At 38.9% G+C, this 24,039-nt stretch overlaps 1 protein-coding gene and 1 pseudogene across 6 annotated transcripts in view; both read right to left on the reverse strand.

The window, feature by feature from the left end:
- The window catches only part of RBMS3 (RNA binding motif single stranded interacting protein 3), a 752,917-nt gene that overhangs the window by 596,300 nt on the left and 132,578 nt on the right, over positions 1-24,039 (reverse strand). The gene's annotated exons all lie outside the window — the stretch shown is intronic.
- On the reverse strand, positions 12,686-13,002 carry LOC112062341 (60S acidic ribosomal protein P1-like; annotated as a pseudogene).

Genomic DNA, 24,039 nt, shown 5'->3' on the forward strand with positions numbered 1-24,039 from the left:
CAAGCTGTTTCTTACCACTTTCACCTCCCCTCTCTCCAAATTCTTTGAATTCCACTCTGTACTCAGGCTTCTTTTAAAATGAGGCTTTGTTTAAAGCAGTTTTTCCCACTGCATAGCCTTTAAAACCACCAGGGAGCCAGAAAAATGTCTAGCTTTATGTGTCACAGATCAGATGGACCAGTTCAGACCAAGTGAGTCCTTGACTGATCAAATAAGAAAACACCAACTACAGTATGATCAATCTGTGTTGACTTAATTCTTTTTTTGCCCCAGGGGTCTTTGCAAGCATTTCCATAACCGGACACCATTTAGTAAATTGCATGGTGCCTAAAACAATAAATGTGCCCTCCAAAGGGCCCAGTGGGAAAAATTAAAACAAAACGGTCAAAGCGAATCGAAGCTAGGATGAGTATAGGGAACTTGTATGCATGGAAATGACGTATATAATTTAAAAATAGTAGTGGAAGCACCAGATTCTTGTAGAGAAGGATGTATTTCAAAAGCCCTTTGAAAAATACATACAATGAAAAATGGTTTTCTATGCCCTATTCTTGTTTGTGAGTTCTAGAAATTCTACTGAAAGATGTAGACTTTCTCAGTCTTATTGAACCAATCACTTCACAGGTTTTAAGAGTCAGTGCCAACACTCTTGCTAATCCTTAATATTTTCATTTATCTGTTGATGATACACTGAACAATTCAGGTAGCAGTATACATTGTAAATCATTCTTTTGTTTTAAGAATTATAAATTCCTTCCTTTCTACTCATTTTCAAAATAAACATTCTTTAATCAACAAAACGTTGGCAAAAGGTTCCTAGAATGTCTGACAAATGCATAGGCTTGAATTAATACGTGAAAAGCAAAAGCAGTTTTGCATACTCTGGCTGCCAAAGACAAATGACCAAACTATGGGATCTCTAAAAAAAAAAAAAAAGGAGCGACAATAACCTTTAGGGGTCAGTGGGTCACAGCAGCCACTTTCCTGATTAAAAGTGGCTCTGATTCCTTTCTCACTTCTTTGTTTTTAGATGGATTTGCAATTTTATCATTGATTAACGTTTAAATCATTTTGAGGTACTAAGAAAGACATTTTAAAATGTTAGTTAAAAATATTATTTCCCTCAGATAACATTGGCTTTGCTATATTGATCAAAGTCACACTTTAGAAACCCTATTTAGGAGAGGTGAGGACTTAAGAGTCTGGGGATACAGAACATTGTAATGCTGAACTGTACCAGGGCAGGGCATTGCTATGAATTTGCAGTGTCAGCTTGTTAAAACCAGTAGGAACAGCAGACTTTCAGAAGAGGGTCTTCAGATGGTACTGGATTGAGGAGGGGGATAGAGGGCTTGTCTTGAAGCTGCATATGCCTGGCAAGTATGCAGATTTTTCTTAGATGTTTATTCATGGTGGCAATGCTGGGAGGGTCTGTTAGGGATTCTTACATGGGGGCTAAAGCCCTCTTAGCCACATGTCGGTGCTGCTAAAATCAGCCAGTCAGTACCAGTGTCCTCTTTAGGAAATTAAATAAAATGACTTAGCATCCATTTTGGAAGATGCTATATTTAAAATAACTATTCAAATAATTAGAGGTAACATTTGCCATCTGCTTGCTAAGCATGTTATATGTTATCTTCACAACAGCCCGATGAGGCAAGTCATTTTCTTCTGGGTTTACAAATGAGAAAACTGAGGCACAGAAAGGGCAAATGACCTTTTCAAGGTCACACAGCTGGAGCCCCAGTTTGAACCTAGGGAATCTGACCCCAGAAGCCACACAGCCCCACACAACACTACATACATAACCTCTCCTCTTCATGATATGGGCACCAATAAACACAAAAGGCTTCCTTGCAATGAACTCTGCAGGATGACACCCTGCCGGGAGCTCTGGTCCATCCAAGTATAAAGGGGGAGGAAAAGAATGGAGATGATAAACAGCATACAGTCACAAGGAAGGTTAACAAGCCCTTTCCCTCTATCAGAATTTAAATGAAGTCCATCTTAAATTTAATTTCAAAGGGGAAGTCACCATCAGAAGCGAGTGTGTTATGAGTTTTTCAAATAATGTCAAAAAAGGGGGTTCATTTGTCAAGATTCATGGTTTGTTATTTAATAACAGAAAAATGAAGTGGCTTGTAGATCATCCTAAGCAGCTGATTCATTTAGTGTGCTTTGTTAATATGCCTCATTTTTCAAGTTTGAAAAGGGAATCAACCAGGTCCTCCTACATTCTTGGAAAATGTGTGGTTTGGAGGGTGGCCCGTTTGTGTTTTTAACCCTTAGGTACTTTGGAGATAAACTGGAGAGGGATGTGAGTTGTGTTTTTGTTTGTTTTCCTGTTTATTTTTTTAAACAGAAACCATTTGGTACATCAAATAAATGTTCACACATCAGTAAAATAAATCATTAAAAATCGTCTTTTATACAATGTTAGGCTACATTGGATGAACACCTGTCTGAAGGCCATGTTGTTATGCACAGACATTAACCAGGTCCTTTTAAACCAGGGTCGCCCCTCCTTGGCCCTACCGACATTTAGGACAGGGTACTTCTTTGTTGTGGAGGGCTGTCTTGTGTAGGATATTTAACAGTACCCCTGTCTTCTACCCCTAGATGCCAGTTGTGCTACGCTCCCCTCAAGCTGTGACAACCCAAAATGTCCCAGATATTGTCAAATGTGCCCTGGGGTTATGACATCGTCCCTGGTTGGGAGCCACTGCTTTATAGAGATTCATCCCCTCTCCTTGAAAGGCCAATACAGTCCCCGTTGTGGAATAATGACAATAACTCAACAGCCTAAAACTATTCATTGAAACACCCCTCGCCTAACCAAAGTTCAACTTCTTACCCCAGTACCTTCACCCTTTGTAACTAACCCTCTGCCACATTTCCTTTGCAGCAGACTAGGTCTGAAACATACTTCTCCCTGTGATTGAAAACATAACTCTTTTACAAAGAGAATTTTAAATATTTTCTGCATGCAATTCCTCTTGTCTGGGAATCACAGGGCCTTGATGCCAAACTGCAGTCAATTCTCTTCCCAGTGTCTGGTTGCTGGCAGGATCCTGAAGCAGTTGGTCTGGTGGTTTTGGGTAGCCTTGGACTCCATCATGCAGCAGTCTGCTCTGCTGATGGTCTCCCCAATTTGTTTTTATTCATCTCCAGTGCAAGAGAATTTGTACTCTTTAATCCACTCAAGGGTAAAGCCCTGGATAAAGTCTCCCGTGAGACTGACATGGCAACCCTTTTACTCTCCAAAAATGAATACAGACCACATTCCTGTCTTGCATCATACATTATTTAGCCTGCACGTACGCATGCAATCCTTTGCTCGGTGGATGCTGCTGTGGCAGGCTGTGGGATTCCTCTCCCAGGCAGGGTAATTTCCATGTAACCTGGTTTCTGCAGACCTGTTCTCTGAAAAAGTGGATGTGACAGGAATCATGGCAATCACTGTAGTGTCTGTAATAGCCTCAAATGAGGGTGAAGAAGAATATTGTCCATGCAAGCAATAAGAAATGCGGCTAAATTAATATCTAAGGCAAGCCATGAGACTGTAGCCAGAGTTTCATGAATCACATACAGGATGGCTTTGCAATTTTATGCTAGGCAATTGCCTCTCCATTCTGGAGACTATGACTGTAGAAAACAATCGTTTCAGTTATGCCTTTTATAACAGAGTATGGTGAAAACCTGCCCCACTTCACTTTGCCTATCCAGATCTCAGATGTGGAAATGAGTACTAAAGGACAAAATTCCCCACAAAAGGCATTCATTTGCACATTCTGGCCACTGGCCTACGTAATAGCTGCTGTCAACAATGGTAACAGGATGCTTAAGAGCTCCAGATTGCCCACTGAGAATTCACGCCACCACTAACTAGTCATGAGAAAAAAAGACGGATTATCTTACCTCAGAGGTCAGTTGTGAGGCCTTACTTTATAAATTGCACATAAAATATTTAACACAGTGCCTGGCACAGAGTCAAGAATAAATAAATTATTTTTTGTTCTTAACATTTACATCATCATCATGAGGCAGATCCTTAAAATGAACACGGATTTCTCAGTCCCCGTTGGAGTAATTTACCTTTAAGGGGGAGGTACAAGAGTCAATCTTTTTTTTTTAGGTATGGCAGCCACTATTCTTGAGATGAAACTATGTCATTAGAACTTGGGTTTGCCGTTTTTATCAGGAACCAAAAAGCACTAAGCACTGATGAAACAATCATTGTGGATGGAATGGATGATTAATTTCAAGGTATTTACACATCACTACTGTGGTTTGATTAAAATTCTGTTAGGATGAGGTTCACTTTTGCACTAAATATTAGTATTTGAAAACCCCAGCAGTTGCATCATCACACATTGCTCTGTGCTATTTACAAATAGGCTTAATCTGAAGTCACTGAACTCCATTCAGAGGTTTCAATATTAAATGACATTTTAAAATTCACGGTACTTGGAAACACAAGTAAAATAGTTATTGTTCATTTCAAGCAGCTATAACCCAGTTTCATTAATAAATTTACAAGCTTGAGAAGAGTGACTACTATAAATGATGGAATGACTTTTTGTAAAGATTGCTCAATTCTCCAAGTGTCAATGACATCTGGTCTCTGCCCAAAACCTTCTTTTAATGTGGCCAACTCTTGATCTTTTTAAGGAAAAATAAACAAAATTCAGACAGACTTTTTGAAATCTGAGGTGCTTACTTAGTTTAAAAAGTCAAGTCTACACTTTGCAAATAACCTAAACAGCTCGTGATTCCTATATTGATAATGATTGGTTCCTCCTGCAAAAATTGAGCCATGACTGGTTCCCCAGGTGGAGATTACAAATTCCATTACAGTAGAACAATAATTGTTAGAATTCCCCAGAAATCCTGAGAGCAACTAATTCCTCTATGGTACCTCTGTTCTGTCTGGGGAATACTTCAGAGATAAACTCAAATGTCTGCTTTCATGATGGGCTAGAATCACTGGGAGAAGAGTGAAAATCCAAAACAGGTCCCCATCAGCTATTGATGGAGACCTCCAGGAGAGCCAATGGTCAGCACCTTGATTCAGAATGCCATCAGAGATGAAGAGTAAGGAAGAGACTTGGGGAGAGTCAAACAATTACAGTTGAGTCACACTCTTGTACCTTATATGTTTACTTAAATTTTTGGTTTAGTTCTCCCCCCATAATCTCTAATTTTGAAGCTTTTCCTCATTTTTTTACAATATTCTATGTTTCACAGTTTAATACACTGTCTCCCTAAAATCACAATTAGCAATATTGCCAACAATTAACTCTCTAGCTTTCTAATATATGCTGCCCTAAATAGAATAGAGACCAACAGACGTAGCTTAAAGAACACCCACCGTAAGTTATGTCAACCTGGTACTTTATTGCAACTCAGTAAGCACTTTCAAAGTTTTCAGTCATGAAAACAGATAGAATGAGGCAGCTAATCAGCGATAAAAAGAAAGCAGTTTGTTTCAAACTTTGGTTTTGTGTAACAAAAATTGCTATCGTTAACAGAAGGCCAATCAGAACATCAAATAACGTTAAGGCTTTTTTGACACACCAAATTATTTTGTCCAATTAAATCAGAATTTAGTTTTTCTGAAAGTAGATCTATGATGACTTGGGAGCAATGTAATAACAGCATAAATACCACATAAAATAACATCTACTTTCCTTGTCCAAGCTCCCATCCCACCTTTACAATGTCCCTCCAGCCCACACCTTCATAGTCACATGTGCATATGCATCTTTTTCCCTCCACTTGGAATAACTGGGCTGCATGCCTCTGTCTTACTCCAGGGTGACTCTAAAAATGTACCTTACAACATCTTTGGGATACTTTTGAGAACAAAAGAGTAGATATTAATAATTAAACCAGGACACAAGGTATAAACTGAAACCATCCAAAGCACATTGGAATATATAGACACTCTATAATTACTTTCTCTACATGTCCATCTCACATATTCCTCCAGTATAACCTAAAATTCTATCCCATGTCATGGACTTTTTTGTTTATCACTTTAGACCTATTTCCCTTCTATCTCTTTTCCAGTTTCTACATTCTTAAAATCTACAAAAGGTCACAAAATAATGAAAAAGAATAGCACAGGCTAATGTTTGTTGAGCATATATTTTATGCCAGGCACAGTTCACAGAGCTTTATACTCACTGCTTTATTTCATGATATCAGAACTTTTAGAGGTAGATGCTATTATTATGCCCACCTTGGAGCTGGGAATACTGAGGCTTGGTCAGGTTACAGGGTTTTCCAAGGCTGTTTAGCTACCCTGCAGCATGTCCAGGACCTGAAGCTGGGTGGTCTTCATTCCAGTTAATCCCAGATTTAACCTTAGATATGTGCAGTCCAAGACAGTAGCCACTAGTCACATGTAGCTATTTAAATGTAAAGATAATTAATTCAAATAAAGTGAAAGAAAGAATTCAATCCCTCAGTCACACTAGCCACATTTCAATGTTCAAGACCACTGGCTACTAAGTGCTATGTTGAACAGGTGGGCACAGAACATGGTGATCTTGGCAGGAAGTTCTACTGCACGTGCTGATGGAGATCATTCTGGCAATTCCAAGGCCCTGCCTCCCACAATACCCTACGCATATGTAGCACCTCAACGCACTGAGCAGAATAGTTGTCGCAATGTCTATGCTGCTCCTCATACATTTTTAAGTGCAGCTGATCTCCTTTCAGTAGAGACCACACTTCAGTTTTTTCTCCCTCCTGAGTGGGTCTAGATTTTGGTGTCTAAAATCCCTCTCTCAACTGATACCTCCCCTGACCCAAAGTAGTCATCATTAAAAGAGATTTCCAGGGGGCTTCCCTGGTGGCGCAGTGGTTGAGAGTCGGCCTGCCGATGCAGGGGACACGGGTTCATGCCCCGGTCGGGGAAGATCCCATGTGCCGCGGAGCGGCTGGGCCCGTGAGCCATGGCCGCTGAGCCTGCGCGTCTGGAGCCTGTGCTCCGCAAGGGGAGAGGCCACAACAGTGAGAGGCCCGCGTACCGCACAAAAAAAAAGAAAAAAAAAAAAAAAAAAGAGATTTCCAGGAAGTCAAATATAATCTGTGGGAAGGACAAGATGTATTTTATCTGTTTTTAACTAATAACCAAAGTTTCATCTGTATTGCAAAATTGTTAAATACAAAGAAAAGAAAGCAACTGAGGTAAACTGACGGTACAGAATAAATGTCTCTGTTTTTGGCAGACAAGCTTCATGTCTGAGAAGGAAGCTTCGCATTTTCAATACGACATCATCTACTTCACCTGCACATCCCCCAAAAAGAACACCCCGACCCCATGTTGTCTGCTATTCTACGAACCTTATTTCTCTCTAAACTAGACCAAGGAGAAAAACAAGAATGCTTTCGTATACTGAACTACTGGGGCAATTCAGCAAATTCATAAACAATAACCCATATTCCATGACATAAAATAATTGTGTTATTTTATTAGCCAATTCATTCATATTTTATTGTTGCAGCAAAGTTAAATGGGAACAGAACCAACACTTTGAAAGTCCTAAATCTGAGAAATTTAGACTATAAAACACCAATAATTTCCTCAAGAAGACAAAGAGCACAGATCACTTAATTGTGACAGCAATTAATACCTACAAAGTAATTGCTTCATTATAAAAAATGGAAGGAACACTTGTGGATAATTTTCTATGAATATATTTTCAACATTTATGGTATTTTGGGCCGAGATGGTAACTATGAGAATAAATTAATGCTCAAGTTCAAGAAAAAAAAGATCTGATAATAAAATGCATATTACACATTTATATTGTTATCAAATTTAGGATAATTTTAAAATCAGAAACATATGAGATATTTACACATTCAAACTTCTATTTCTCATGATCATAAACCTCTAAATGCACTCCTTTTCCCAGTATATTTTCAGTCAATCCACCTTGTGCTTTAGAGAGTTTCTGAAACCAAATCCAATTTTTGATGCATGTTCTTTTTTGTATGATTATTGGAGATTTTTTTTGCACAGGGATATTCTCCATAATCAACAGAATGAACTATCCCCAATAATAAGACAGTCCTGCTTTTCCTTCTCCAAATTACTCTTATCCTTTTAAAATAAGTGATTAAGGCTTCAGAGACTGGCAAAAAAAGGGTATTTGACCTTAATTGGGAGACTCTCCAAAGACTCAAGATGAAGAAGGAAGTGTTATTGTCACTGTACAGCCACTAAGACCCTACATCCTGAAGCCACACCAGCCAGGTTTCAATCCTGCTGTACCACTCATTGTCTGTATGACCTTGGGCAAATTACCTAGCTGCTCTTTTTTTGTGTGTGTGGTATGCGGGCCTCTCACTGTTGGGGCCTCTCCCGTTGCGGAGCACAGGCTCCGGACGCGCAGGCTCAGCGGCCATGGCTCACGGGCCCCGGCGCTCCGCGGCACGTGGGATCTTCCCGGACCGGGGCACGAACCCGTGTCCCCTGCATTGGCAGGCGGATTCTCAACCACTGCACCACCAGGGAAGCCCCTGCCTAACTGTTTTTGCCTCAGTCTCCTCATCTGAAAATGGGATAATAACTACCTTAGAAGATTGTAAACATTTCAAATGAGTAATTATGTGGAAAGTACTGAGACTAAAACCTGGAACACAGTAAGCCTTCTACAGGGGCTAGCTACTATTATTACATCAATCTTAAAGCATTTTTACAATACTCATTGTTATTATAAACAATCATGATCTGTTGAGTAAGACGTGTACTGGTTGGTCTCTAGAATGGTTCAGTGAACTTGGGTTTGCCTGGTTTAAAATCTTCCAATGCAAAGTAAACAATCCATTGATGCTTGCCAAACTGAAATTCTCTCCATTAGAAACCAAGAAATGTCATTCTTCAATGAGAAATTAGGTTCAGTTAGTACTATTTCAGCTACTGATACTAATTGCCTTCAGAAAAACTGATGACAAGACCCTCAAAAGAATTTTTAAGATAAACATAAACTTTCACAAGGGAAGTCATTTTCAGAATATACAAATTTTGAGAAAATATCTACAAATTGTGAAAGTGCTCATTAAAATAAGATCTATCTTATCTCCTGTGGCAAAACGCTTATGGGTTAAATAACACACTAACTACTAAATGTCTGTCCTCTTACAAGGAATTTTATATACAGAAAATAAACTGTACCAATTTCATAGCTTCCAACTCTAAATATAATTAGGTTTTTTAAAATTGTTGCCCTACAAGAAGACTTTGTGGGTAAACAATTGCTTAAACTGCTTATTTCTGTTTAATTATCTCCTTCATTTCTAACAAGTATGATATGTGCCCTAGGGTAACTCTAGCAAATAGTTTATTGTACACAAATGGGATAGTCATACATATTTACGTTCCGAAGTACTTACTACACATATCCAATATTCCAGAGAATGATTTTATTTTGTTTTGTTTTGCTTTGGTTTGGAGAATCCTATGTGTTACTTGGCAAACAGAGATACGAGCCTTTTTCTAAAGGATAACCACTAAAAGAGTTTTTGAAGAATGACCATTGCTTTGCTTCTCCAAAAGAAGCCACAGTTCTTGCTCTATTCCGTAGAAGGCAACTTTGCCAGAGTGAGGATCAAATCAGAAAACTAACTCAGAATTAGTACTATGCTGGTATTCCAGGTCTCTAAGGAAAAAAACAAAAACAAAAAACAAAACCGAAAAAGCCCTGATGTATAGGTTTGCTGATTTTTGTCATATACGCAGTTTTACTGGGCTGATTTTAACCTACTAACAGTTCAACAACTGGCTGACAAAATTTCTGAAAACTTAGCCATCAGCTTTCACAAATGGTACCAGCCAACGCCAGGGCCCCACTGCATCACAAACAGATGTGACCACAGATGAAACGCCCAACATCCTAGAAGACATAAACAAAGGGAAGGGTTTGTATGCATATAAAGAAGGAGCTAGAATGTCCTGGGAAGACAGAATAACAATTTCTTGGTGGTTTTGTTTCAGCTTCTAGGACTAGAGGGCACCCTGAGAGGGTGCGAGGGCAGAATGTGCAGATGGATTTAGTGAATCTCCATGATCTAATGATGTAACAGTACAGGAAACATAAGAATCCCTTGAAGAATGATGGACTCAAAGAAAACATGCCTCTCTTTAGCCAACAGAGAACTCCTTGAAAAGAAAATATTTTTATGTCATCACCCCTTGATGTACAAACACTCGAGACCCACTTAAACTCTTTAAGAGCAGACCGTTAACTCCATGAATCTGATCACATCTTAAGCAGAATCAAAACAGAGACAACCAAATGTAAGAAGCTAAACTATGACAATATCCATCACCAAAGCAAAAAGTATAGTACTAACTATTGCATTAGTGATAAAAGCTGCCTCCTTGAAATCATAATATCTGTAATTTTATAAGGATTCTGTAATTCAGTAAATGGGTCTAATGAACAGTGTGTAGACTTAAACATTTTAATAAGCCAGCTTTACATATTAAGTTATGTATGTAACATAAAACACATATGTATCACAGCACCCCTTCTGCTTATAACCAACATCATTCAGAACCCAACACTATGGCAGATAATGGGTAAGCAACTTATTCAAGTTTATAAGACATGGACAGGAAAGCAGCCTAGAATTACACTTCCTTATAGTTTTGCAAATAAACTATTTCTTTCCTATACATAGAATTCCTGAAGTTGCTAGCTTTAAAATTTCTGTCCAGGGCTTCCCTGGTGGCGCAGTGGTTGCACGTCCGCCTGCCGATGCAGGGGAACCGGCTTCGCGCCCCGGTCCGGGAGGATGCCACATGCCGCGGAGCGGCTGGGCCCGTGAGCCATGGCCGCTGAGCCTGCGCGTCCGGAGCCTGTGCTCCGCAACGGGAGGGGCCACAGCAGAGAGAGGCCCGCGTACCGCAAAATAAATAAATAAATAAATAAAATAAAAATAAAAACATAAGCATTGAAAGTGTTGAAATAACAATGTTAACTCCCTGACACACTTCAAAAATAATTCTCCTTTTTTTTAGTCTGCATACTCCTTCTCTCATCATATGACAGTAATTTCATAATATTTTCTGTAGAGACAATAAAAAAGTAATTCTGTCTGTCCTCTAGTGGCTGATAGAGACGGTTTTTTTAGGAATAGATTTTATTTTTATTTTATGTTTTATTTTTTATTGGAGTATAGTTGATTTACAATGTTGTATTAGTTTCATGCGTACAGCAAAGTGAATGAGTTATACATATTTTTAATCGATAGTTTAGAGTATTTTTTTCTTCAGCCTCACAACTCATTAATGGTAATGGCTTATAAATGGTTGGGATGACAAATTTGGGGACAAAAAATTGAGAAGACTTTTGCATAGACTTACCTTTTGGCTTCAGATCTTACAAATAAATCTTTTTCTCCTCCTTCCCATATACTTGCAGTGTTAGGGGCCAGAGGCAACACACCTAACACACTAGGATCTCGTGGCCATGTATGACTGCCACAATGCCCAGAAGATCACACAGTGGGCAGTTTGAGATTCTTGGAAACCATTCTTACCACAGGACAGCTAGTGTTAACACAAACATGCATGTATCCAGACTAAGTTCATCTCTACCAGCCTCCCCTCAGCAGAATTCCAAAATACCACCACCACTTGGGAAAAGTGAGGATGGGGCAGCTGACATGGAAAAGGACAGGGTCTTAACCAGCTGTTATCAAAATATCTTTTGCAAATTTTCCAAGCCCATATGACCATGTGAACACACTTCTAGGCAATGGAAGAATGTGGCTTTTGTGGGGCTGAAGTTTATGTGTCCAATTTGGATGGTCATTGGACTTTTTAAGAAGAAGAATACAGAATGAAGATATAAGGTTAGATATAGGACTATTGAAAAGGGTGGAGAAGAGGAGGGACCCTAAAGCTTAAATTTCATCAGCTTCTAAGCAAACCTGCTGCCATCTCTTCTCCACCAGCCTCCCCAGCCTTCCCTCCACCCCTCCGCATACCAATCAGGGATTTCCACTTTCAGATGTGAGTCCTCTGTGGTCATTTGCACCCATGCTTTCCCACATGCTGTTTTTTTCCGCCCACAGCCTGCTTTCAGCCTGCATCCCCTGGTGCCCTTTTCCGGATGCCTGCAGTGCTTCCGGGCATCTCCACGAGTTGCCCCAAATCACGGCAGCAACGTTTCATAACACATTATGTCTTGAATGTTCAACTGTAACTTAGCAGCCATTTTTCACAGATCAACTGTGCTTTGGTGACTTAACATCTGGATACATCTGTTTTTGATCTTCATGGTTCTGTCTCATCCGGGCAACCAAGTCCTGCTTATGCTTCCTTCGCTGTGCCTCTCACATCTGTCTTTTTCCATTCACTCCTTTGCCTCTACTCTTGTCTGGGAGCACTTCACTTCACATATGGATCAATGTTCCTGTCTCCAAATTGTGTTTCCTGTTCCCAAGCTCCAGGTATTGATACTGTAATCTGCCCTGCACACAACCTTAAGCTTTATCTTCCTAAAGTAAAACTTAATTTTCACACTTTATCCAAATGTTAAAAAAAAAAAGAAAGAAAATCATGAAATGCTAAAGAGTATCTTCCTTCAACTGATATTCAAGGGCTCTGGAGCTTTTTTTTTTTCAGAGCTCAGCTTTTTATTGAACGTGTTACTAAAGAGGCTTAGTCAAAAAGACCAAAGCCCATGCCACCATCAGACTCTTCAGATTCTTGTTTCTTTGCTTCTAGTGGCAGAGGGGGCAGGACCTCTTGCTGGGCAGGTCCACCAGCCCCCACATTGCAGATGAGGCTCGTGATGTTGAAATTGGCCAAAGCCTTTGCAAACAAACGTGGCCAGAAAGGTTCAACATTTATACTGGCTGCTTTAATGAGGGCATTGATTTTATCCTCAGTGTCCATCACCTCATGGTGGTGGAGGATGAGTAGATGCAGGCAAACTCCAAGACGGAGGCCATGGTGCAGGCGAGTGTTAGGCGGGGGCTGCCGGACTCAGTGCTAGTCGCGGGATGAAGCGAGGGCCTTACCCCAAGGACCAAGCACCTTAGCTGCAGCTGAGGAAAGCTGGACCATCTTCACACAGTCTCTGTGATCATTAGCATATAAAAAAAATTCTTATTTCCAAATGTTCATAAATTTTACTCTCTTCTGTCTGCAAGTCATTCTCATTTTTTTTTCAAATTTAGAATAATGCAATGCCTTTGCTAAAAAAAAGAAATGATTGCTTTTTGATGCACGTCTGAGGACCTATGACTCAATAAAGGATGTCATTTCCAGACTGCCAGTTTCTATGGTTTGTTGGTTTTCCACCAAAAAATCCAACACAACCAGGCACTTACGAGGGCTCCATTGAGTGATATCATCTCAAAGGGCAGAGCGTATTTGCATATTTCACATTTACAAAGATATGAGTCATACAGATCTTCTTTAAGCAGGGAGACTGCTCCGTTGTGATGGCTCCCATAGAAATGACCTGGGATTGTCCTGCACAGCATTCATCAGGCATGTCCCCATTTTATTCTATTAGGAGAGAAGAGAGAGCAATGCCAGGCTGATCGATGTACTGGTGAGTCTTACGGCTGTATGTTAGCATGACCTATATTACAGGAGTTAGGCAAACGTAAGAGAATTTACTACTCACAGGGTAATGGTTCACTGCGGTCTAAGGGTGTCCCAAACACGGCCTGCTCTTGCTTTACTTGCTCCCCAGTGCTTGACTGATAGTCTTTTTCCTATTTTGCCTTACTTTTGAAAGCATGGATTCTCTTGCCTTACTGATCTCTTTATACCCTTATCATTTTCCCCTGAGTTACTTGGCGCGATGGCAGCAGTGCGACGCCGAGGCTGATTTAACGTCATCCCCCAAGTATGCAGCCCTGAGCTCAGAGTCGAATATTTTAAGACTTAAACATGTAACACATCTGTCAGGCAATGATACAAATACAGTCCCCTGTCAGAATGAATGAATGAGGTAATCCAGAGTATGGATAAATTGCAGGGAGATGGAAGATGCTAGAAACTGCGTTTTGCCAAAAAGCATTTCTGAGTAATTAAGTTATTTGAGAGAGAATGATATTCCTTTGTTTGGGGTTTGAACTCATTTTTTTTAAACCAACAGACCCTGGTGGTAATTCCTAAAGAATTAAAGTGAGGTGAGAAACAGATTCAGCTATACACACATAATGGAAAAAGTGTGTGGTCCTTTTCTGGGCTATATCATGAGAAGGATATTTTTTTTCTGTAATATTTTGTAAAATTTGCTTAACCAGGTAGTTCCTCTTTATGTGATTACTGTCCCATTTTTGTATGTATTTATTTTTTTTGTATGTATTTATTTTTGTATGTATTTATTACAAAAACAAGACATGAAACCCAGAAACCACTAAAAATGCTTCAACATTGATAGAAATGGACCTCAACATAAAACCTGAAAAAATTCTCAACAAAGAGAAAATAATATCCCCAAGTCGGTTGTTTATACTGAAGGTATATAAGCTCCTTCCCACAGGGGAAGGGTGTGAAAGGATAGATATGTCAGATACGTGATTAGAAACAAGAGGACAAGTAAGTCAGGCAGAGAAAGACAAACACCATATGACATTGCTTACATGTGGAATCTAAAAAAATGGTACAAGTGAAAACAGAAGTAGAGTCACAGATGTAGAAAACAAACTTATGGTTACTGGGGGAAAGGCAGGGTGGATAAATTGGTAGATTGTGATTGACATATACACAGTACAATATATAAAATAGATAACTAGTAACAACCTACTGTATAGCAAAGGGAACTCTAGTCAATACTCTGTAAGGACCTATATGAGAAAAGAATATTAAAAAGAGTGGATATATGTATATGTATAACTGATTCACTTTGTTGTACAACTGAAACTAACACAACAGTGTGAATCAACTATACTCCAATAAAAATTAATTTAAAGAAGAAAGAAATGAGAGGACAGAGTGCAGCCTGTACGGGGAAGGTTAAGTGAAAGGAAGGAGGAGACCAGGAGGACTACGTCCCTGGTTCCTCATTGATCATTCAACTGGGAAGGAAGTTCCCAACTTTACACACGATTGGCTCAGTTATTTATAACTTGGGGTGTGCCATTTGAAGCAGCAATTCAGTTCTGTGAATGGTCCACGCACACTCAATTCTCTTCATCTGGAAACAGAGGTGAAAATATCACACTGAAGATCTAAGATAACAATGACCTGGCAGTGCCATGTGAGTAGAAGTTATCACTAATCTCATTTAACCCTGCACAAACCTAGAATCCTAGTATCCTGATACCATCTTCAGTAATATCTCAATGTGACTCTTACATACAACTAGAACTATATTTATAAGTACGTGAGTTATTAGATCTTTATTAGGATAGGACTGTACAGCATAGTCTAGTATCTTCTCGAGACTATACTGGATTGTTCCTTATTTTTCAGCTGCAACTTCAAAGAGGAGAGAAATGATGTCAATGTTCAAACAGGCCACTTATCCTTTTTTGTGCCATCTCACCTAATCGTGGTGTTTGAGAGTTTGGCAAAGTGGAATCTACTGCCTCCAGATCAGTGCTCTTGTTCTATGTGGGATGCCCTCCTCCTGGCTCCCACTGGTAGGAGAAAACCTACATATCCTGACTCAAATTCCACCTCCTCTGAGAAACCTGTTTATCTCCTCCCTGCTTAAGGCTCTATCTAGGGGCCCTTTTCCTCCTGCCTCTGCTGGTGATAAATATTTTGTGCAGTATTTCATCCTTTAGTAGCTATCCCTGACTTGGCACACTGGAGAGTTGAGGACAGGGCGTGGGGCCCTGACCCTCAACACTTATGTATACACAGTAAGTCCCCTACATACGAACCTTCAATTTGTGACCTTTCAAAGAGGCGAATGTGCAGCTGGTTCCGGCAAGGAACCAGAACCTGTGCCATCAACGTCAGGCGTGAGTGAAATTGCAGCTTGCCCTCCGTCTCCTGTAGCTGACGATCCTTCAGCTTTACCATCTCCCACCTCCTCTTCCTCCTCCAGTCAGTAACTCTTCTTGCCTGTTCACTCAGTGCCAGGCCCTGTATGCCAGCTGTTGTACTGTACTACTGTGCTTTTCAAGGTACTATACTGTAGGATTAAAAATGTTTTCTTTTTTGTTTGTTTTTTATGTATTGTGTGAACTTAAACAGCTGATTGTGTTAGTTGGGTACTCAGGCTAACTTTCTTGGACTTACAAACCAATTGGACTTAATGCACTCTCTGAACGGAACTCGTTCGTATGTAGGAGACTTACTGTACTGAGGACCAGTCTTTCAGTTGGTACTTAGTCATTTGCTAGATGTTGAATTTTACCATAAAAATCTTGTCAATAGTGATTGTTCTTGGTAGATCCAGGGATAATCCAGAAACCTAACCCCCGATTATATTCTTAGTTTTATGAGATAAATGTATGCTGTGCTATATGGTTGTGAAAACATGGCATCTTGAGGAGAGGCTGTGCCTGCCTTTCTACTGATGGGGGCCTGTGTGAAGAACAGAAAAAAGGAGATATGGAAAATAGATCTCCTCCTTTCTTCTTCTGCAGCTCTCTGCCAAACACCTGCTAGCCTGCTGCTTATAGACAAGAGTTATAGCAGCTGGGCTGAGCCAAGAGAAGTTATGGAAATATATTTACTCATCACTGGCCAAGAATACACTCATCTTTTCAAACATAGGACAGTCACACATGTCTGTCAAAACTGTGAGGGAAGTGAACTCCATATTCTAGGTCTCACTATATATGTATCAACTAAATTTTGCCTGTTACAAAAATACAGAGATAGAGAGAGCTCATAAGATCTTTGTAAATATCAATACATGTAAATAAAGGTATATTCCCTTATAAACTGAACTTGTGTATACTTGAATTAAAAATTCATTTGCCTATCAACACTGAGACGTGATTTTTAAATTTTGATTTTAATAAGGATATTGAAATAATTGTTACAATGTATTTTTCCAAATAGTTTGGTAAATAACTTCTTTCTTCATATCACATCCTCTGATGGCTATGCGACATGAACATAAATTTCTTTCTGCTTCATATCAGATTTGCGTGTGTGTTTAAAACAATAAAAACTCAATTCAGTGGCTATTTGTGAGTGATGATGGAAAAGATCCATTCTTCGCTGGAAAAGAAATATATTTGTCACAAATAGCCACCAACTTCAGTGGAGAAAATTATTTGCACACTGAACAGGGAAACTGCCAAAGTGAAGAACAGAGCATCTGCTGTGGACAAGGGTATAATTATCTTGCTCATCCAAACACTGTTGGGCGTAAAAGTTTTACTCTCTCTCTGGCAAGATGCTCTGCTCAGACTTTTTTTTTTTTTTTTCTGCTCAGACTTTTAACACAACATTATTAGCAAATAATAAGTAGTTTGGTAGTCCTGTCAATAACAACAGTCCGTTTTTTGGACCATTTCCTGAAAAATGGAAAGCAGACTCTAAATCTGATGAAATTAACCATTTAGGTGCCAAAATGATCAAAAGCATCAGTCCTGTCTCATTGTAAACCTTTCATATACCTGCATACATCGTTTGACGTAGAATTGTGAATTTTTCAAAAAGAGGAAACATTTTATCTTTCTGGTTCTAGATTATAATTTACTGTACATTTCTATGAACTATTTTCTGATCCTTAATGTTTTCTTTCCCAGCTTGGTGAGGCCAACATTACTTTTATGCCACTCTACCTTCATTTAGAAAGAAACATGAGTGGACCATTCTGGTAGACCAGATGTATGAAAGAAGTTTGTTTATAATGAACAGATATCAATGATCATAGTTATAGGTGCTTTTCTGAATCTGCTGTTGCCAATTCTAACTTTTCTGTAATTGTTGTCTTTTTTAAAAAAGAAGAAAGAGGGGATAGGAATCATGAGGCCATTTCCAATCAATGCCTTTAATAGGCAGGCCTGTTGAAATAATGTCATGCCACTGTTTTTCCCCAAAACTTCCAACCTCTATCAGCAACAGCTGACAAGTTCCAGCTAATTTGAAATTGTGTGTTCTCTCCTGTGAAGATCAGACCACACACACAGTATTGGAAAACACCCAGTAATACCATGATTTCCCAAACAGAGGGCTCATCATGTTCCTTCTTCTGTGCATAAAATAATAATGTGTCCTTTTTATTTAGAATAGAAAACTTTCCCATCCATTTAAATTTTATTCTTTAGTAGCAGGGGGAAGAGGAGATCAAATATTAAAGTCTATAAAAAAAAAAGTAGAAGTGACAATTTCCTCCAAGGTTGGTGATTCCCGACACTGGCACAAATTCATCCAACTGGGTGTCTCAAGAACATATTCCCGGGCTTCCCTGGTGGTGCAGTGGTTGCGCGTCCGCCTGCCGATGCAGGGGAGCCGGGTTCGCGCCCCGGTCTGGGAGGATCCCGCATGCCGCGGAGCGGCTGGGCCCATGAGCTGTGGCCCACAAAAAAAAAAAAAAAAAAAAAAAAAAAGGAACATATTCCCACATGAGGATCCAAAAGGGAAAGTGTCACAGAACTGACAGATGGGCTTCCCTTGCCTAGATCAGCCTAATGGAGCTTTTAGGCAATTTGCATACTAGCTGTCAGTGACAAGGTGTGTGTCAAGGACTTGAGAGTGGCCAAGAGAAGCCTCATGGAAGACATGTCTTCATGACTGATGTGTGTGCGTGCTGATGGGAAAAATTTGTTAGGAGGCTGCCAGTTTAATGGAAGCACTTTTTTTTTTTTCCTTTTTGAGTTATTGGCTGCAGCAGTTCACTATAGGGTCAAGGCCAGAATAATCTTCATCCCAAATAAAAGACACACTGAAGTCTCATTCTTTCTTTTGGTAAATCACACCCAAAGTTTTGTTCTCATGCCTTCACTTTTTTATTACATATGCATTGGAAGTATTTTTTCTAGTCTTATGGTTGAATATTTAAATGTTGAAATATTGACAGCTGCCTGGTTTATCGAATCTCACTATCTGAAATAAAGAAACAGTGGCTAACAAATTGGACAAACTACAGGAAGTAAATAAATTTGTAGAAACATACAACCTGCTAAGACTGAATCAAGAAGAAATAGACAATTTGAATAGACCAATCACTAACAGTGAAATTGAATTTGTAATAAAAAAACCTCCAAGCAAACAAAGGTCCAGGACTGGATGGATTCACAAGTGAATTCTACCAAACATATAAAGAAGAGCTAATACCCACCCTTCTCAAACTGCTTTTAAAAAACTGAAGATGACAGAACACTCCCAAGTTCATTCTAAAAGGCCACCATTACCATGATACCAAACCCAGACAAAGACACTACAAAAAAACAAAATTACAGGCCAATATCTTTAATTTTGTATAGATGCAAAAATCCTCAACAAAATATTAGCAAATCAAATCCAACAACATATAAAAAGGATCATACACCATGACCAAGTTGGAATTATTCCAGGAATGCAAGGATGGTTCAATATTCTCAAATCAATCCATGGGATACAACACATTAACAAAAGGAAGGATAAAAATCACATGATCATCTCAATAGATCCAGAAAAAGCATTGGACAAAATTCAATATCCATACATGATTAAAAAAAAACTCTCATCATACTGAATATAGAGAGAACTTATCTCAGTATAACAAAAGCCATTTATGAAAAAACCCACAGCTAATATCATACTCCATGGTGAAAAGCTGAAATTCTTTCCTCTAAATTCAGGAAAAAGACAAGGATGCCCACTCTTGCCACTTTTACTTAACATAGTATTGGAAGTCCTAGCCACAGCAATCAGACAGAAAAAATAAATAAAAGGCATCCAACTTAAAAGGGAAAAAGTAAAACTGTCACTATCTACAGATGACATGACGCATTATATAGAAAACCCTAAAGTCTCCATCAGAAAAAACTATTAGAACAAATAAATGAATTTAGCAAAGTTTCAGGATACAAGATGAAGTATACAGAAATCTTTTGCTTTTCTATACACTAATAATGAATTATCAGAAAGAGAATGTTTAAAAAAATCCCATTTAAAATCACATCAAAAAGAATAAAATACCTGGGAATGAACTTAGCTAAGGAGGTGAAAGACCTATACTCTGAAAACTATAAAACACTGATGAAGGAAATTGAAGATGATACAAAGAAATGGAGAGATGCCCCATGGTCTTGGCCTGGAAGAATTAATACTGATAAAATGTCCATGCTACCCAAAGCAATCTATAGATTTAATGCAATCACTATCAAAATACCCATGAATTTTCTTCACAGAACTAGAACAAAAATCTCCTAAAATTCATGTGTAACCACAAAAGACTCTGAATTGCCAAGCAATCTTAAAAAAAAGCAAAGAGCTGGTATTATCACCCGCCCAAACTTCAGACTATACTACAAAGCTACAGTAATCAAAACAGTATAGTACTGGCACAAAAACAGACAAATAAATCAATGGAACAGAACAGAGAGCCCATAATTAAACCCACACAGCTACAATAATTAATCTTTGACGAAGGAAGCAAGAATATACAATGGGGAAAACACAGTCTCTTCAATACATGATGTTGGGAAAACTGGACAACTACATGTAAAACAATGAGATAAGAACATATCCTCACACTATATATAAAATAAACTCAAAATGGATTAAAAACCTAAGTGTTAAGACCCAAAATCATAAAACTCCTAGAAGAGAATATAGGCAGAACACTCTTTGCTGTAAATTGTAGCAATATTTTCTTGAATCATCCTCCTATGGCAAAAGAAAAGCAAAAATAAGCAAATGGGACTTAAAAGCTTTTTCACAGCTAAAAAAAAAAAAAATCAACAAAACAAAAAGACAAACTACTGAATGGGAGGAAAATATTTGCAAATGATATGTCCAACAAGGGGTTAATATCCACAATATATAAACAGTTCACACAACTCAATACCAAAAAAATGAACAATCTAATCAAAAATGGGCAGAAGACCTGAATAGACATTTTTCCAAAGAAGACATATAGATGGCTAACAGGTATGTGAAAAAATGTACAACATTAGTAATTACTAGAGAAATGCAAATCAAAACCACAATGAGATATCACCTCACACCTGTCAAAATGGCCATCATCAAAAAGTCTACAAATAACAAATGCTGTTGAGGATGTGGAGAAAAGGGAACCCTCCTATGCTGTTGGTGGAAATGTAAATTGGTGCAGTCACTATGGAAAACAGTATGGAGATTCCTCAAAAAACTAAAAATAGAACTACCATATGATTGATCCAGCAATTCCACCCGTGGGTATATATCTGGAAGAAAATGAAAACACTAATTTGAAAAGATACATGCACCCCGATGTTCACAGCAGCATTATTCACAATAGTCAAGATTTGGAAGCAACCCACATGCCCATCAACAGATGAATGGGTAAAGGAGATGTGGTACATATATACAATGGAATATTACGCAGCCATAAAAATTAATGAAATTCTGCCATTTGCAGCAGTGTGGATGGACTTAGAGAATATTATGCTCAGTGAAAGAAGTCAGAGAAAGACAAATACTGTATATCATTTATATGTGTAATCTAAGAAACTAAAACAATTGGATGTATATAGCAAAACAGAAACAGACTCATGGATATAGAGAACAAACTAGTGGCTACCAGAGGGGCGAGGGAAGGGAGGAGGGGCAAGATACAGGTATGGGATTAAGAGATACAGATTACTATATATAAAATAGATAGGCAGCAAGGATATGTTGCATAGCACAGGGAAATACAGCCATTATCTGGTAATAACTTTTAATGGAGTATAATCTATAAAAATACTGAACCACTATGCTAGACACCTGAAACTAATATAATACTGTAAATCAACTATACTTCAATAAAAAAAGAAACAGTAGCTGCCAAAGCCAATATGAATATTCCTGTGGCTTATCATATTCTGGAAAGTTTCATCCTAATCCTACAGTCTACTGTAGGATTGTTTCAGTGAAGCAATGCAAAAAATTAATTAGAGAAGCATCAGTTCTATGTGTTAATATATTGTGTTCTCACAACTTTCTCTTTTGACTTTGACCACATAAATTATCTGCCACCATGGTTGGAAGGCACATGGGTAGCTCCAAATGAACACATCTTCCATAATTTACACTCTATTATAACGCCGTCTCATATTATGCTGGTCTGGACCATAATACTTTTCTTTCACCAATGGTTATCTGCAAGTTTGACACAAGTCGTTTTGATAACCACTTATACGTTGGGATTTATTCTCTTGAGATGCATTGTCTTGTAACACAGCCACCACCCTGTTCGGAAATTATTCCAACAGCATAATTTCTTTTTTTTTTTCTTTCTTTTTTTTTTTTTTTTTTTTTTTTTTTGTGGTACGCGGGCCTCTCACTGTTGTGGCCCCTCCCATTGCAGAGCACAGGCTCCGGACGCACAGGCTCAGCGGCCATGGCTCACGGGCCCAGCCGCTCCGCGGCATGTGGGATCTTCCCGGACCGGGGCACGAACCCGTGTCCCCTGCATCGGCAGGCAGATTCTCAACCACTGTGCCACCAGGGAAGCCCCCAACAGCATAATTTCTTGAAATGGGTTTTTACAGATAAGCTTTAAAGACAATAATGTGTAGTCATTGAAAGGAAGACTATGTTAAGAGTTAAGGCTAAAACATGTGCCATTTCAGTCACAGAATATTCTGCAGGAGAGAGAGGCTCCATGGAGATTCCCTGGAGGCCAGGACAGCATATGGAGAAAGAGGCCATGGAAAGGAGAACTGAGGTGCCCCAACTGAGGGTTCTCCACAGAGCTCTCTGATAAACAGATCTGTGTAAGTGACCCTAAGGTGGCACCACATGGAGCAGAAAGCCTACCAGATCAATGCAGAGAATCACAACCTTATTCAAAAAAATCAACAATTTAATAAGCAATATATCATACTTGTTTTTAGCCACTTTGTTATCTATTGCTAATTTTTATGCAGAAACAGATAACTGAAATAACCACTTAAAAATGCAACTTTTTTCTGAGATCCTGATGGACAGCTAACTAACTTGCTAGGTGACATTTAATCTGCCAGAGGCTGTTTTCTCATCTATAATATGAGCAAGTTGAACTAGGTGACCTCAAGGTTCCTTCCAGCTCTGAGAGTCTATTTCATTCTGCACTGGGATTAGAATAAAGGTTGTTAGCCATCTGACTGCAACAGCAAACTAATTATGCAACATTGCAACCTTCAAGGGAAGAGGCTTTAGTTGGCAATCCTGGTCCAATATAAATCCACCAGATAACAAAACATCCTTTGTGAAAAGGGCTGCAATCTCAGCCTCATCACAGCTGAGCATTTTTGATGTAGATTCTTCAGCTCTGTATTATATATATTCTGAAGAAAACAATTGTTTTGTGTTAGTGATTACACAATATGAGATGTGTGCTTTTCAAAAGAGCTAGGATCTGCTGCTGCTGTAAGTTCATTCCACTATTTAGAAAGAAAAGGAATAAAAATATAATGTATATGATGACATTAGAGAGTCAGAAATCTGTACCTATTTACACATATAATTTCCCTAAGGGTAATTTAAACACCATTATCAAATGGTTTACTCTGTACCAATTTAGTACCGAGATTATGATTGCTTTTTAAACTTGAGGACTTTTTTCCCCTTAATCATCATTTTTATAGTGTTTGTGGTGTGTCATACATTGTTCCAAACATTATACAGATGAGGAAACTGAAGCATAGAAACATTAGGTACACAGTTGACATGTTAGAGCTGGTCTTATATCCCGGGAAGTCTGGCTCCAGATTCTGTAACCTTACACATAAATGTACTGTTTCGACCCATATGAGAAGTAAACCCAAGATCATGTTGTTATTTAAACCAAATTCTGACCGAGTGAGCTAATTAACGTGACAGTTATATTTAAAACATTGAAGGGGCTTCCCTGGTGGCGCAGTGGTTGGGAGTCCGCCTGCCGATGCAGGAGACACGGGTTCGTGCCCTGGTCCGGGGGGGTCCCACGTGCC

Source organism: Physeter macrocephalus, chromosome 18 (assembly GCF_002837175.3).
Source record: "Physeter macrocephalus isolate SW-GA chromosome 18, ASM283717v5, whole genome shotgun sequence".
Lineage (NCBI taxonomy): Eukaryota > Metazoa > Chordata > Mammalia > Artiodactyla > Physeteridae > Physeter > Physeter macrocephalus.